This window comes from Pongo abelii, chromosome X (assembly GCF_028885655.2).
Source record: "Pongo abelii isolate AG06213 chromosome X, NHGRI_mPonAbe1-v2.0_pri, whole genome shotgun sequence".
NCBI classification, from domain to species: Eukaryota; Metazoa; Chordata; class Mammalia; order Primates; family Hominidae; genus Pongo; species Pongo abelii.
In genome coordinates this window covers 113,258,376-113,271,954 of record NC_072008.2, presented here as the reverse complement: position 1 = coordinate 113,271,954, position 13,579 = coordinate 113,258,376, and the positions used below count along the sequence as shown (strand labels likewise).

At 48.9% G+C, this 13,579-nt stretch overlaps 1 protein-coding gene across 2 annotated transcripts in view; it reads right to left on the bottom strand.

Annotated features, from left to right (window-relative positions):
• The window catches only part of FRMPD3 (FERM and PDZ domain containing 3), a 161,030-nt gene extending 148,088 nt beyond the window's left edge, over positions 1 to 12,942 (bottom strand). Inside the window, exon 1 of one of the 2 annotated variants that reach the window (XM_054544939.1) lies at positions 12,859 to 12,942. The gene's annotated coding sequence lies outside the window, so the exon portion shown is untranslated. The remainder of the gene's footprint in view (positions 1 to 12,858) is intronic. The other variant, XM_054544941.1, reaches the window with a different exon arrangement.
• Positions 12,943 to 13,579: the final 637 nt, after the last annotated feature.

Genomic DNA, 13,579 nt, shown 5'->3' with positions numbered 1-13,579 from the left:
AGAAGAAATACTTTAGTGAGAAACAGGGAAGGCAAATGAACTGGCAGGTGGTCTGCAAAGACCCAGATGAGAGATTTCCCTTTAATATGATGGGCAAAGGTGGCAACTGTGGATTCTTGCCAGTTAATGCCAAAATATTAGGAAAAGCTGATTCTGGCCACCAGGATGAATTAACGTTTCCAGGGGCTTCCTAAAGGGCTAAAAATCTAGCATGGCAAGGGGATTGTGTCATCAGAGGCAGCAGAATTCCAGGGCATTTTGCACCCTAAGCTTTCAGCCCTCTCTTGATGTGCATTCCCTTCTCTCCAGGTGCATCATTCCTCACCTGGAAGAGGAAGTAACAGAGCCAATGGCTGTGTGGGGCATGAAGCCCCAAGCCCTGATGCTGAAACATGCACCCCTCTACCCTAGGCCATGGTGGAGGGTGTGGAAGATACAGCCTGGATGATGCACAGTTCATCTCCCCTTCCTCTACTAATTAGTGTTTGTTGAGCCCCTGCAATGTGTGTCTGGATCAGGCCTGGAAGATACCTGACGAAAGAGGCCCCTGAAGAGTTCACTCTCTAGCTGGGGAGAAAGAAAAATTAAAGTAATGTGAGACGGTGGGATCAAGTGTTGAATTGTGGTGGAAAGACTGTTCAGATTCCAAAAAGGAAGAGGTGGAATTGTGGGTGCTTTTTTTTCCTCTATATTTTTCTGTATTCTCAAAGTTTTCTACTATGCATAGATATTACTTTTATGATAAGGGAAAAATTATAATTTTAAAAACGGGGGCAGCCAATGAGAGCTAGAATAATCAGGAAGTCTTCATAGCAGAGGCTGGACTTGAGCTTGTTGGTTAGAGGATACGATGGAAGGATTTCCAGAGATGGAGCAAAGGGGGCCACTGCAGGCTGGGGGAAGAAAAAAAAAATGACTGCAGGGATAAGAGTAAGCACCAAGTGGGGTACAGTGGACAGGGAGAGTAAGGAGGCTAGGGGAGTCTGGGTGTTCGGAAGAAGTGGGGCAGAGGGATACACACACACAGACACACAGACACACACACACACATATATGTATATGTATATGTATATGTATATGTATATGTATATGTATATGTATATGTATAGTGAATTCCAGCTGTTGTGGAAGGCAGGCCTTATATACCAGGAAGAGGAGCTTCTATTTGATATAGTAAGCAAAAGAGCACTATTATAGGTTCTTGAGCAGGGAATGACATGATGAAAGATGTTTTAAGGAGATTACTCTGGCAGCAGCGTTGAAGGATCACTTGGCGCTGATGGGGAGGCTGAATGCAGAGAGACCAGTTAGGAGGCTGCTGCAGTAATCTAAGCATGAGGTAATGAGAGCTTGGGCTATGATGGTGGCCATGGGAATGGTCAAGAGGGGGTGGATTCGTGAGGCACCTGTGAGAGATGAACTGCCAAGAGATGAACTGTGGTGACTGACTGGAGTGGGGAGGGAGTGATTGATTCCAGATCTCAGGCCTTGGGCTATCAAAAGAGTGATGGTGTCATTAATAGAGACAGAGATACAGCCTGCTGAAGAGGGGCAGGAGCTTTCAGCGTGGAGGGTAAGGTTGGAGAGGAGATCCTGAGTTTGCTTCTAGATGTGATGAATTTAAAATGATGGTAAACTCCAAAGAGAAAATGTCCTTAAAGGTAATAATGAAATGCAACTGGAGCTCCAGTTAAAGGCCAGACTTTATCATTTCCAGCAATCACCTAGAATTCCAAAGCAGGACAAGCTATATTTAGACTAAGTGTGGAAATCTCTAAAGCGGGTCGGGGGAAGAAAAGAAAGCAGACCCAACAGCCAATGCTGATTTGGACTTTGCAAGTGACAGACACTAAACTGTGTAGCAGCAGTGGACTAGTGGGTCTGTTTAAAGAACCCCCTCTTTTTCCTCTGTCAGTGAGTGATTTCTCTACATATTAGAAAGATTACAGCTCGACTGTAGGTGATGAGATGAATATGGAACAACACTCACTTTATTAATCATATCTGCATTCTCTGCAATTTTACTGATGGTGGCAACAGAGCCAGTGCAGCACACAGGACCCTCGTCAGCCCTGTGAGTGGGCTGGTTTTCAGAACCCCAGTCCACAAAAGCGAGATCCAGATTCCTGGCCATATTGATACAGGATTGGAGGCAAATTTATTTAAAACATCCTCTGGGGGCTGGGCACGGTAGCTAATGCCTATAATCCCAGCACTTTGGGAGGCCCAGGTGGTAGGATCGCTTGAGCTCAGGAGTTCAAGACCAGCCTGGGCAACATAGTGAGAGCTCATATCTACAAAACATAAACAAAATTAGCTGGGCGTGGTGGCATGGACCTGTAGGCCCAACTACTTGAGAGGCTGAGGTGGGAGGATTACTTGAGCCCGGGAGGCAGAGGTTGCAGTGAGCCGTGGTAGTGCCACTGCACTCCAGCCAAGGCAACAGACCGAGACCCTGTCAAAAAAAAAAAAAAAAAATCCTCTGGGTACTTCAGTTTCTGAAACCAACTTGCTTGGGTCTAGGTTAGAAGTGGGATGATAAAGAGAACAATTACTGAAGGAAGAAATGTATAAACCAATGACAAAACTTAGGAGAGAAACAGTGAGTACAGATTGTAGCAGAATTTCCAAATTGAGAGATCTTGACACTTACCTGGTTGACTCCTAAGCCAGTTGTTGCCATCATGCCCTCTTCTTTCTGCCTTAAATGGGTTTTTCCATCAGAAGGGTAGTAAATATACAAACTACCCTAGTCAGTGACTTGCATTCTTTCTTCTCAATCCTTCACCTGCATAAGCATTTTCCACTCTGGACACCTGCCTACTTCTTAGCCACCAACCACCACCCCTGCCTCAAATCTGCAATCAGAAGACTTTACAGAAATCAAAACAGAAATCTTTAGCAGGGAAGTGCTGGAGGCGTCTGATTAACAGAATATGCAGTGTGTGTGTGTGTGTGTGTGTGTGTGTGTGTATGCTTGCATGCACGCATGCACACACACGTGTGTTCATACACCAATCTAGCCATCTGTTCCTCTGTTTTCCCAGTGGGTTTGGATCAGAAGCAAGGAGAAGCCTGTTTGATTGGGTGGTCCTGCCCTCAGAGCAGAGCTCCCTTGGCAGTTAGGAGGCCACAGCCTGAGCAGAACTACTGTACTCATTCATCTTTACAAGGCGTCATATGCTCCCACAAGAAGAACAAGTAAAAGGAAACTAAAATCTCACAAATATCCCTTTATCTGCAGTTCTCTATTTCCCTCCAATCCAGGGCTGGCAGACCTGGCCCAGACACCTACCCAGGGCTGATATTCAGTGGATTGGGTGGGGAGGGGAAAGTTGGTGGGGGAGGCAAGTTAGCAGGCAGAGGCCCTGGCCATGACTCTCCCATCAACCTGTGGACTCCTCACTTAGTTTCCTTATACCAGCTGCAACAACAGGGCTCCAGCTGGCATCAAAGTGCTGTGGTAGCTCTTGCCATACTCTGGCACAAGTGTGACCTCCACTGAGATGATTCCCAAGTGCTCAGAAGAGTTTTCAAACTGATTATACCAGGGAAGTTGAAAGATGTCTCCTCACTCTTACCAGCTCTCAGAAGCCTTGGGGGACTTGAAACAGACCAGACACAGGCATCGCCTGCCTCCAGCCTCCCTGTTGGGGGATGTAATACTCAGCACCCCAGCTTGGCTATCATCTCAACTGAATTCTGCAGCCAGATTCCTCATTGCTCACTCTTTCAGGTCATGGTACTGAAGGCCCCTGTGCGCATCTACTTTACTTGGAATGGATAACTGATTATAATGCCCAATGTTATCTTAGCTCCAGAAACTCTGACACCTTAAGGTCCTAAGGGCATGAGGCAAAGAAAGTGTAAGTATTGAGGCTAAGAGGAAGGAGCAAGTAAAACAAAAACAAGTCAAGAAAATCTACTTGGTGGTTTATCAGCCATGCCGATGCCTTGAGAGCCTTTTGGATTTGACCCTCCTCTCTATGCCCACTGCCACCACCCTTATCATCTCTCACTTAGATTGCTGTAGTATCTTACAGGCAGGTCTCAAGTCTCTCCCTATTCCAATCAATTCTGCTTCCAACTGCATAGCTAACCATCCTAAATCACTATGCATAATTGTCCAACAGCCCCCAAGGTTTCCCCAAGTCCAAACTTCTTCTGACATCAAAGACTCTTCAAATCTGGGAGTCCCATACCCAGTCAATAATTTTTTCCCCACTGTGCTTACATATACACCCTCTCCTCTAGTCAGACTTCTTCCTGACCCTTTCTTGATAACAACCTGACCATTTTCACCTCCAGCCTTTTCCCTATGCTGTGCCTCCCCCTCAGAAGCCTGTTCTTTTTCTAGTCAACAATCTCAATCTCACATGTTACTCAAAACATAACGCAGTTTCAACCTCTTCTGGGAAGCCTTCTCCCCTCGTTCCAGCTCACACTCTCATTTTCTCTGTGCTTTGAACCCCTACAGTGCTTACTGTTTAGAGCAAAAAAATGTGGCACATAATTGTTTTCCATCTTGTATTATTCTTAGTTACTTCATATGAATGAGTATTATTTTTCTGTTAAATTACGGATTTCCAGAGAGCAGGGCCTTTGCTTTCCCCTTCTCAACACAACATTAGTACAGGGCTAGATCCTGGAGTGGTCAATAGACTTCTGTTCCCATGCCTTAACTCCAGTATGAAGGAAGGATGAGATAAGTGAAGCCCTCTAAGGATCTCCCCTGTTCATTCCCTCACCTTTCTCAAAAGATGTTCCAGACGGCAGAGGAGCTGAGGCTGCCGAGTGAGACATAGGCAGCCAATCAGCTGTCAGATCCTAGCTTTCAGAACACTCTCACCTCCTAAGGTTTTCTAGGCAATCAATAATGCTGCTTAAGTGATCAATCTGAGACACAAGGGGCTGTAGGGGCCAGTGTTTGATTAACTTGAGAGAATAAATGTACGCTGGAAGAGAAAGAGCAGGGAGGGGGGAGCAGAAGAAAAAGCAAGAAGAAAGATGAGCTAGGGGAAGGAACAGAGAGAAGAGCCTTTATGAAGGAGGGTATGATGGGATGGAGCTGAGAGTAGTTCTCACCTAATCCAATTCAACGACTTAAGCAAGTTCCTACTGAGGTGTCGAAATAATCTTGGGGCTTTGTCAGAGTTCAGTGAATATCCCAGGGCTTTTAGGCAATTTTTGACCTTGGCAAGAACACTGTTGCCATGGTCCACTGAGGGTCCACACAGCCTTCATATTGGGTGGAAGAGTGGGTGTGGGATAGAGACTTCAGGCAATATCAAGGAAAGACATGGATCTTGAGCTATGCTCATTGGCTGTGTCTAGAGAAATCTCAGGTTCTGGCATCCTACACTCCCCTACCCAAGCCTGATGACTCAGAAACCCATGATGATATGGGACAGTAGGCTCATCTGCAAGGGAGATATCAGCATTACCTTCTCTCTATCCAGAATTGTATATACTATCCTCCCTCTCAAGGAGCTGGGGCTAGAAATTTAACTATTTGCAGTTAACAAAAAATAAGGAGTCCCTTTCCAAATGTTTTCCAAACATTAGCAAATGTTTAGCTATACCACGAATCAAATTTTTTTCTGGGAAAGATAGTATTTTATGGAAAAAAAAAACAGAGCAGATGGCCTCTTACTGTGAGAAAGTTCCTCCTTTAATGTAACCATGATACCTGCTGCTCTCATTAAAAACTCATCCTTCGCATAGGATGACATTGGCACCCTCTTGGTTATGCAGGCTCAAAGCCTTAGAATCATCTTTGACTCTTCCTTCTTCCTCACCCCAAGCATTCAATTGGTAGGTAAATCAGGTTTCCTCTACCTCCAAATACATTCACCCATCTTCTTTCTGTCCCCAACCAGCTATGGTAACAACCTGCTAACTGGTCTTCTTGCCTTCAGAATGATCTTGTTTTAATCATTATGCCAAAGTGAGAATAAAAGAAAAATGAGCTTGAATCTAATCAAGCCCAGAGTTAACTTCCATTTATAGAAAATGTAGGGGATAGGTGAACAAGCTAACTGACAATAAGAGGACAAACCAGAATGTGGGAATTGTGCAGAGCAAACAACCTGATTTCTGTGACAAGTCAAAGAGAGAGGGCTGTTGAAAGGGCCTTTAGAGACATAACAACCAAATGTCATGTGTGGAACTTTTTTGGAACGTCTGTCAAACAAGCCAAGTGTAAAACATGTTTTGAGACAATTGAGGGCACGTGATTATGGACAGGGTAATGGATAATACAAAGGCATTATTGTTACTTTTGTTAGGTGTATTAGCAGTTCTGTAGTTACGTTAGAAAATGTCCAGTTTTTAAGAGACGCATAGAGAAATATTAGGAATAAAATGATGTGATCGATGTTTGGCATGATAGGTGAAGCAAATATGGCAAAGTCCTGATAACTAGTTAATGTGGATAATGAGTATGTGGAGGTTACTAGACTATTTTCTCTAAATTTTTTGAGGTAGAAAATATTTATAAGAAAAAATAAAGACAGGCTGGGCACAGTGGCTCATGCCTGTCATCCCAGTGCTTTGGGAGGCTGAAGTGGGAGGATTGCTTGAGCCCAGGAATTGGAGACCAGGTTAGGCAACACAACAAGACCCTGTCTCTACAAAACACTAAAAATTAGCTAGCTACTTGAGAGGCTAAGGTGGGAGGATCACTTGAGCCCAGGAGTTTGAGGCTACAGTGAGCCATGATCATGCCACTGCACTCATCTGGGCAATGGAGTGAGACCCTGTCTCTAAAAATAATAATAATAATAATAATAATAATAATAGTCATCCACTATACCCACTCTATCTTCCTAACCTTATCTTCCATTCCTGCCCTATTTCTCTATGACACAGCCACCCTACGTACTTGCTCACATTTTTTCCAGTCTGAACTTCATCCCTTCACTTATTCATGAAGTCATTCATTTGAGCAGTCAACAAATATTTATTAAGTATCTCTTCTATGCACTAGGCACTGTAAATTCAAAGATAACTGAGAAGGAGAAGGACAGGAAGCCTCCTTCATCTTTTGTATTATCCACAGCAACTAGCACAGTGCCTTGTACATAATTGGTGCTCAATAAATGTTTTGTGAACTAATGTGCAGGGGGAGAAGCGATAAAATTCCTGTCTAATATGAATCAACAAGTATTTGGTCCAACTCAACATATGCCTATTGAGCACCTACTATGTATTAGGCACATATGCTATGGGGATTTAAAAAAATAAAAAGAAAAAGGTGTACTTGCCAAATGTATTTTTATTTACTTATTTATTTAGAGACGGTCTCACTCTGTCACCCAGGCTGGAGTGCATTGGTGCGACCACAGCTCACTGCAGTCTCGACCTCCCATGTTCAAGCCATCCTCCCGCCTCAGCCTCTCTGTAGTCCCAAGTAGCTGAGATAACAGGTATGCACCACCATATCCGGCTAATGTTTTAGTTTTTTGTAGAAATAGGGTCTCACTATGTTGCAAGGGCTGGTTTCAAACTCCTGGGCTCAAGCCATCTTCCCACCTCAGCCTCCCAAAGTGTTAGGATTACAGGCCTGAGCCACCACACCCAGCCCCAAATGTATTTTAGAGATGGAGGAGTTCAGAGGAGAGACAGATCACTTTAGTCTAAAATGATCAGAGAAGATTTCACAGAGGAGGTGAATTTGAATGTAGAGCTGAAGGATAGGTATAGTGATACTGAATAGGAGAGAAGCATAGGCAGAGAGGAAAGGGCATTCCTGGTGAGTGAAATGGAATGAACAAAAACATGGAGGCAAAAAAAATGTACAAGGCATGTTTAGGAGATCCTGGGGTAAGAAACTTGCCTGGAGTAGAAGGGTCCATGTAGGGCTTTGTTTCACAAGTAGATCAAGTATATCAAAATCACTTGGGGAGCTTGTTAAAATGCATATTCCTGGACTCCAGCTTCCAGACCTACTGAATCAGAAGCTCAGGAGGTGGGACCCAGGAATCTGCATTATAACAAGTTCTCTCAAGCAATTTTAAGACACATTAAAATTTGAGAATCAGTGATGTGGACCAAGCATGAGAAATAGGGTTGGAAGAATATACAGGGTTAGGTCCACACAAGGAGAACTTTGAATGCCAGGCTAAGGAGGCTGAAATTTATCCTGCAGGCCATCAGGTATCACCCTCCAAGGATGATGATCAGAAGCATTATGAATAAAGGATATTCCAGAACATTAATCTAGCAGCTGTGTGTATTATGGACTGGAAAGGAAGGAGACTAGTGCAGTGTGGCTGTGAGGTGGTGGCAGGAGTCAGGGTGGACTGGGGTATAGGGGAAGAGTCAGAGATGGCTTTGAGGTTTCTAGTCTGGGAGACTAGAAGCCTTATGGTAAAAGAAAGGTGAGAAGAGTGAGTCATCTCTGAGAAATAATGAGATGAGTTTGTGAATACTGAGTCTGAGAGCAAGCTATCCAAGAGGAAATGTTTAGCAAGCAGCTGGAAATATAGGACTGAACCTCAGGAGTGGGGTTAAGTTTGGGCTAGAGAAATGGGAATGGTTGATAAAGAGGTGAGAAGGGAAGCCAGGCATGCCTGTGTGTCCTTGTCAATAAAGAAAGTGGAAAGCAAGAGGAGCTGGAGAACACCCAGATTTGAGGGGCAGTAAGAAGAATTAGCAATAAAAGAGAAAAAAGGAGGGGTCACTTGGCTGGAAGGAGACCCAGATATTAGAACCTAGCAGAGAGTTCTTTCAAAAGCTGCGGGTGGCTAGTAGTGTGGCTAATGGCAAAGCGAATTTGAGGCACAGAGCAAAAGCACTGGCTATGGCACGCGTGCTGAGAAAGCTGCAAGAGTGCACACACCTGCTCATTCTCATGTTCCTTAACACAAACACACAGAAACAGACACACCTGCTCCTACAGATACACAAGTAGCACCTCTTTCCCTCTCTCTCCTTCCCCCGCCCCCATGTTATACACATATTCCCATTTCCAGGCTCATTTTCTGACTACCAGGGATCGGGCACTAGTGTGCCGCAGGCTGTTAATGTTCTAAGGATGGTGCCTCAGGTCTCAGAAAAGGGGGCTCTGCCTGTCATGGGTGGGAAATAATACAGAACCCCAAGATCACTGTCCTTGCCTTCGGCAGCTCAGCTGAGGGTAGGAAAGGAGGGAAAATGGCATGTTTCTCTGGGTTTGCTCCCTACCCTACCCCTTTGCCCCTAGCCCCAGGATTTCTCAGCAGACAATAAGGTCCACCCCATTTTGAGAGTCCTTCATTTTGGCTGCCAATAACGCAAGAGAATGTTTTTGTTTCTGCATTTATGGTAAAAAGGAAAATAGAAGTCCTTGAGAGAAGAGCCAGAACAGAGTTTTCTGCTGGGAATGCTAACGGCCTTAAGGCTGCCCCACAAACAGAAGCTGACTTGAGTGTGCTTCCTCCCAGGGGGCCTGTCAAAGCTAAGGGTCTTCATCTAGTATCAATAGGTATCAATTCTACTCCCCCTAGCAATGATTGCTAGGGCCTATATGTGAAGGCACGAACCCCCCAAAACCAAGCTTGTCTGCATGAGCCTCTCTTTCCACAATTTGCCCCAGGTATGTGTTGGGGTGTGAGGGTGTGCCTGAGGGGTGTGTGTCTTGTGTGTGATATGTGTGTGTGTATTTGTGTGTGTGTGTGTGTGTGTGTATGTATGTGTCTTATGGCTTCAGTTAGCCTGGAGGTGCCAAAAAAACAGGGATCTTTCCTCTGTTGCATTGGTGCTGCCCCTCCAAGTGCCTTATCAGGCATTAGCCACGGAGCCCAGTCATTTATGCGTAGTGGGGGAGGGTGGGTACAGAGTGCTTCCGTTGTCCTGCATCCACCCATGCTCCCTCCAAGGGCCGAAGTAAGGATTACTGCGGTGGGGCAATTCCTCTCCTCTACCCATCCCACCCGAGACTCCTCTGTTACCCACCCCCACCTCCATCTCCAGCAAGCGTTTCCCAGCTTGCTGCTGTCATCAGCAATCCCAGGGCTTTCTTGTTGCACTTTTTCAATCTACTACTGCTCCTAGAGGATGTCGTTGGTCACAAAATCCCCCAATTGGGCCACACAGCTCACTTCTCAAGACCCTCGGACTGCACCACTTACAAGAGGGAGGGGTCCCCTGACTCATTCCAAATGCAGCCCGCAGCCTCATAGAAGTCCCCAGACCTCTCCTCCAGTGGGGCAGAGGCTCTGTTGCACTATCCAAAGAAGCCATAGCACCAACAGCATCACGAGCTTATGTTGGAGGGGGAACTTACTGAGTTCAGGCCAATAGTCTGGCCACTCAGCAGAATGCCTCACATATCTGGGAAACCCTCAGGGCCAGAAGCCTGGGGCAGCTGCCACCCTCCCCTGGCCAGTCTCCTCTCCCTGGTGGCCTTCAGCCCACAACTGCAAGGCAGTTGTGGTGGTGGGTGCCAGCGAGAGATAGGGGATATTCTCTCCACATGCAGCAATGGGTGTTTCTTTCCTGCTTATATCTTATTCCCTCCTTTCTCAGAATCCAGCAGTGGCTCCCAATTGCCTCTCAAGTCAATTGAAACCTTCTCTTTGTGGGCCTCAAAACCCTCCATAATTACATCTCACCTTCTGACACCCTCACTCCCACACACACATCACCCATAACTCTGGCCTAGGCATAGACAGTAGAGTAGACAGATGACGTTGTCCACAAACTGCTCCTGCCTGGGTCCTGCCACAGGTGCCTGAAAGCCCCACCAACAGAGTCACTCCTCTGTCTCCTTTAAAAATGCAAATGTTACCTATGAGGTGTAAGCAGTAAACCTCTATCAGCTATTAACACCTTGGCCTGGCAGGGATTCTGTCATCAAATTTGCCCGAGCAGTGAGCAAAGCCCCACCTAAATAATCCAAGGGGGCGGGGGAGAGGACCCAGAGGAGCCCTGAGCAGCCGACGGGAGGGGCAGGAGCAGGGAAGGGGCTCTGACGTCGAAGCCATCGCCGTCACGATTTCACCACGGTCTACATTCTAACTCCGCATCTCTACTTAAAACAGTGAAACCCACTAGTCCTTGCTCCCCTCAACCTTGTTTCCCCCATCCACAATACATTATGCCTTATTTAACCTCAGGGGTGCCTTCATGACAAGCTGCTAAGGTTGAATTAGTCCTCTCACATGAAAAACAAAAACAAACAAACAAAAAAACAAGCCATGAAATTGGGTAGACGCTGGCATGCTTGCTTGGGCACGGCCAAATCTTGTTGAGGTCTCCCCGGGTAGAGCAAGATCCCTTTGCTCAGTGGAAACAGCAAAGGCTTCCCGAAAAGCCTCTCTTAGCTCCCAAGAAGCTGGCAGCTGGGTTCCCCCTGCTTCTCCTGCAGTGAGCTTCATGGGCAAGGAAGGCGAGGGAGGGGCAGGGCCTCCAAGCTGAGGGCCTCTGTGGCTGAACTGGCACACTATCCCGGGTCCTCTAGGCCCAGGTGGAGTTCGCCACTTACCCCGGTCTCCAGCTGGGAAAACTCACTTGGTGCTTCGCTCTGAGTCAGCATAGAATCCCCCACCCTCCACTTCGAGAAGGGCGCCCCCAAGGGAGCCTTGCGCTTATAGCAGTTTCTCCGAAGGCAGGAGTCCAGAGACTGCCCCGCCCTCCGTAAGAGCTGCAGGATGCTGAGACCACCCGCTGGACTCCAGGGTTTTGCACCTGGACCAAGATGCCAAGGAGAGGGGGCAGGTCTAGCAGAATTCGGCGTTTGCTGTGATCTGGGGCTCTTTAGTTGCAGCTGCAAGGGTGGAGGTGCCACCTGCTTCTGGGGGAAGGTGTCAAACATTTGCCCCTGCAGTGGTTTCAGTGTGTGTGTATGGGGGTGTGGTGTGTGTGTGCAGGAAACCCAGCAGCTCGAGCGTGGAGGGTATGACTACCAGAGTTGGGCACGCTTTTTGCCAGAATGGGGTTCTTAAGGGCTCTGGTGGAGGTGTCTACAGTAGCTGCGTGTGATGGGGGGTTGCTGGGTGTGTATTGGGGGGAAGCAGCAGGTACTGGATCTGCAGTAATGTGCAGTTGTCATGTAGTTTCTCAAGACCACTCTGAGAAAACACACACACAGTCACATACACACTCTCCAACCTCCAAAGCACTAGGCTGGGGAGTAGAGGAGTGTGTATGTGTGTGCATGTTTTAGCAGCGCTGGGGGGAGGTGCATATATCTGTATATGTGTTTGAGCTTTATTAGCATCTTGGTGGGAGGGGGCAAGTGTAGCTCTCTCTCTCTCTCTCTCTCTCTCTCTCTCTCTCTGTGTGTGTGTGTGTGTGTGTGTGTGTGTGTGTGTGTGTGGTCTTTGCATGGGGCTGACTGTGTGGCTGAGCGCCGGGTATGTTGTGCGGCTGTGTGTGCGTGTGTGTGCGCCTCCGTGTCCGCTTGTGAACATGGCCCCGGGAACCACGCACATGCTTCAGACAGCTGTTTCTGGCAGCCCCTGGGCTCGGGCTTCGCCGGGCACCCCGGCTAAGTGGCCACCTCCCAGCAGCCAGGCCCCGCGTTTCGCCAGCTCTCCCAACTGTGCCCACAGCCCAGGCGCGCACACAAAGGCTCCATAATGAACGCGCCGCACTCCCCTGCGCTCGACTCCTCACCCCGCACCCGCGGCGGCCGAACGAGCCCGCCAAGCCAGAGACTCGCCGGGGCAGTGGGCACGCAACGGGCCGTTACCCCGCCCGCCCAAACTCCGGGCGGCCAGACGCTCGGCGCCCCCTGCCCTGCCCCCGGCTCCCGGGGGCGCCCAAGCGCCAGTCGCCCCCCAGCCGGCCCGCGGCGGAACGCTCCCGCCGCGACCCACCCCCGGTTGGGCTGAGACAGCGGGCGCGCCCCCCTGAAGGCAGCGCGCCTCTTACCTTCCTCCCCCTCCTCTTCCTCCTCCTCCTCCTCTTCCTCCTCTTCCTCCTCCTCCTCCTCCTCCGCCTCCTCAGCGGCGCGGCAGCGGCGGCGCAGCGGCGGCGGCGGCGGCGGCGGCAGCGGGACTAGGGCGCCCGTGTCCCCGAGCCCGGCATGGGCTTGGGGCTCAGTGGCGCCGGGCGGCGGGGCGGGCAGAGGTTGGCAGGGCGGCAGCAGCTGGCCCGGGACGCGGGGAGCTGGCGCGCAGGCGGCGGGCTGCGGGCAGGATGACAGCAGCGCGCGCGGGCTCCTCGGGCGGGCTTCATGGCTGCGCCGCAGGCGGCACCATCGCCGTGGCTCGCTCGTCGCTCTCTCGCTCCAGGAGTGCGGCAGGCTGCGAGGTGACGGATGGCTGCGAGGCGGCCGGACGGCCGAGGAGGGGAGGGGAGAAGGGGCGGGGGGAGGGGGAGGGGGAGGGGGAGGAAAGAGGGGAGTGCAGAATGAGGGGCCTCTCCGGCGCCTCCCGACCCTCGAGTGCTGGCGTCGATTTCCCCGAATGGGAAAGCGGCTTAAAGGCGCAGTTCCTGGCTCGGGTCACTACTAAAAATAAGCAAAAAATTGACAATTGGGGAAAGAATCTCCCAAGAACAACCCAGCAACCCAGCCACCCAGCCTGGCGCTGCCTCACTTCTTGAATCTGACCGTTCCGGCCGTACTCTGCCGGGAACTGCTGGCTGCCGA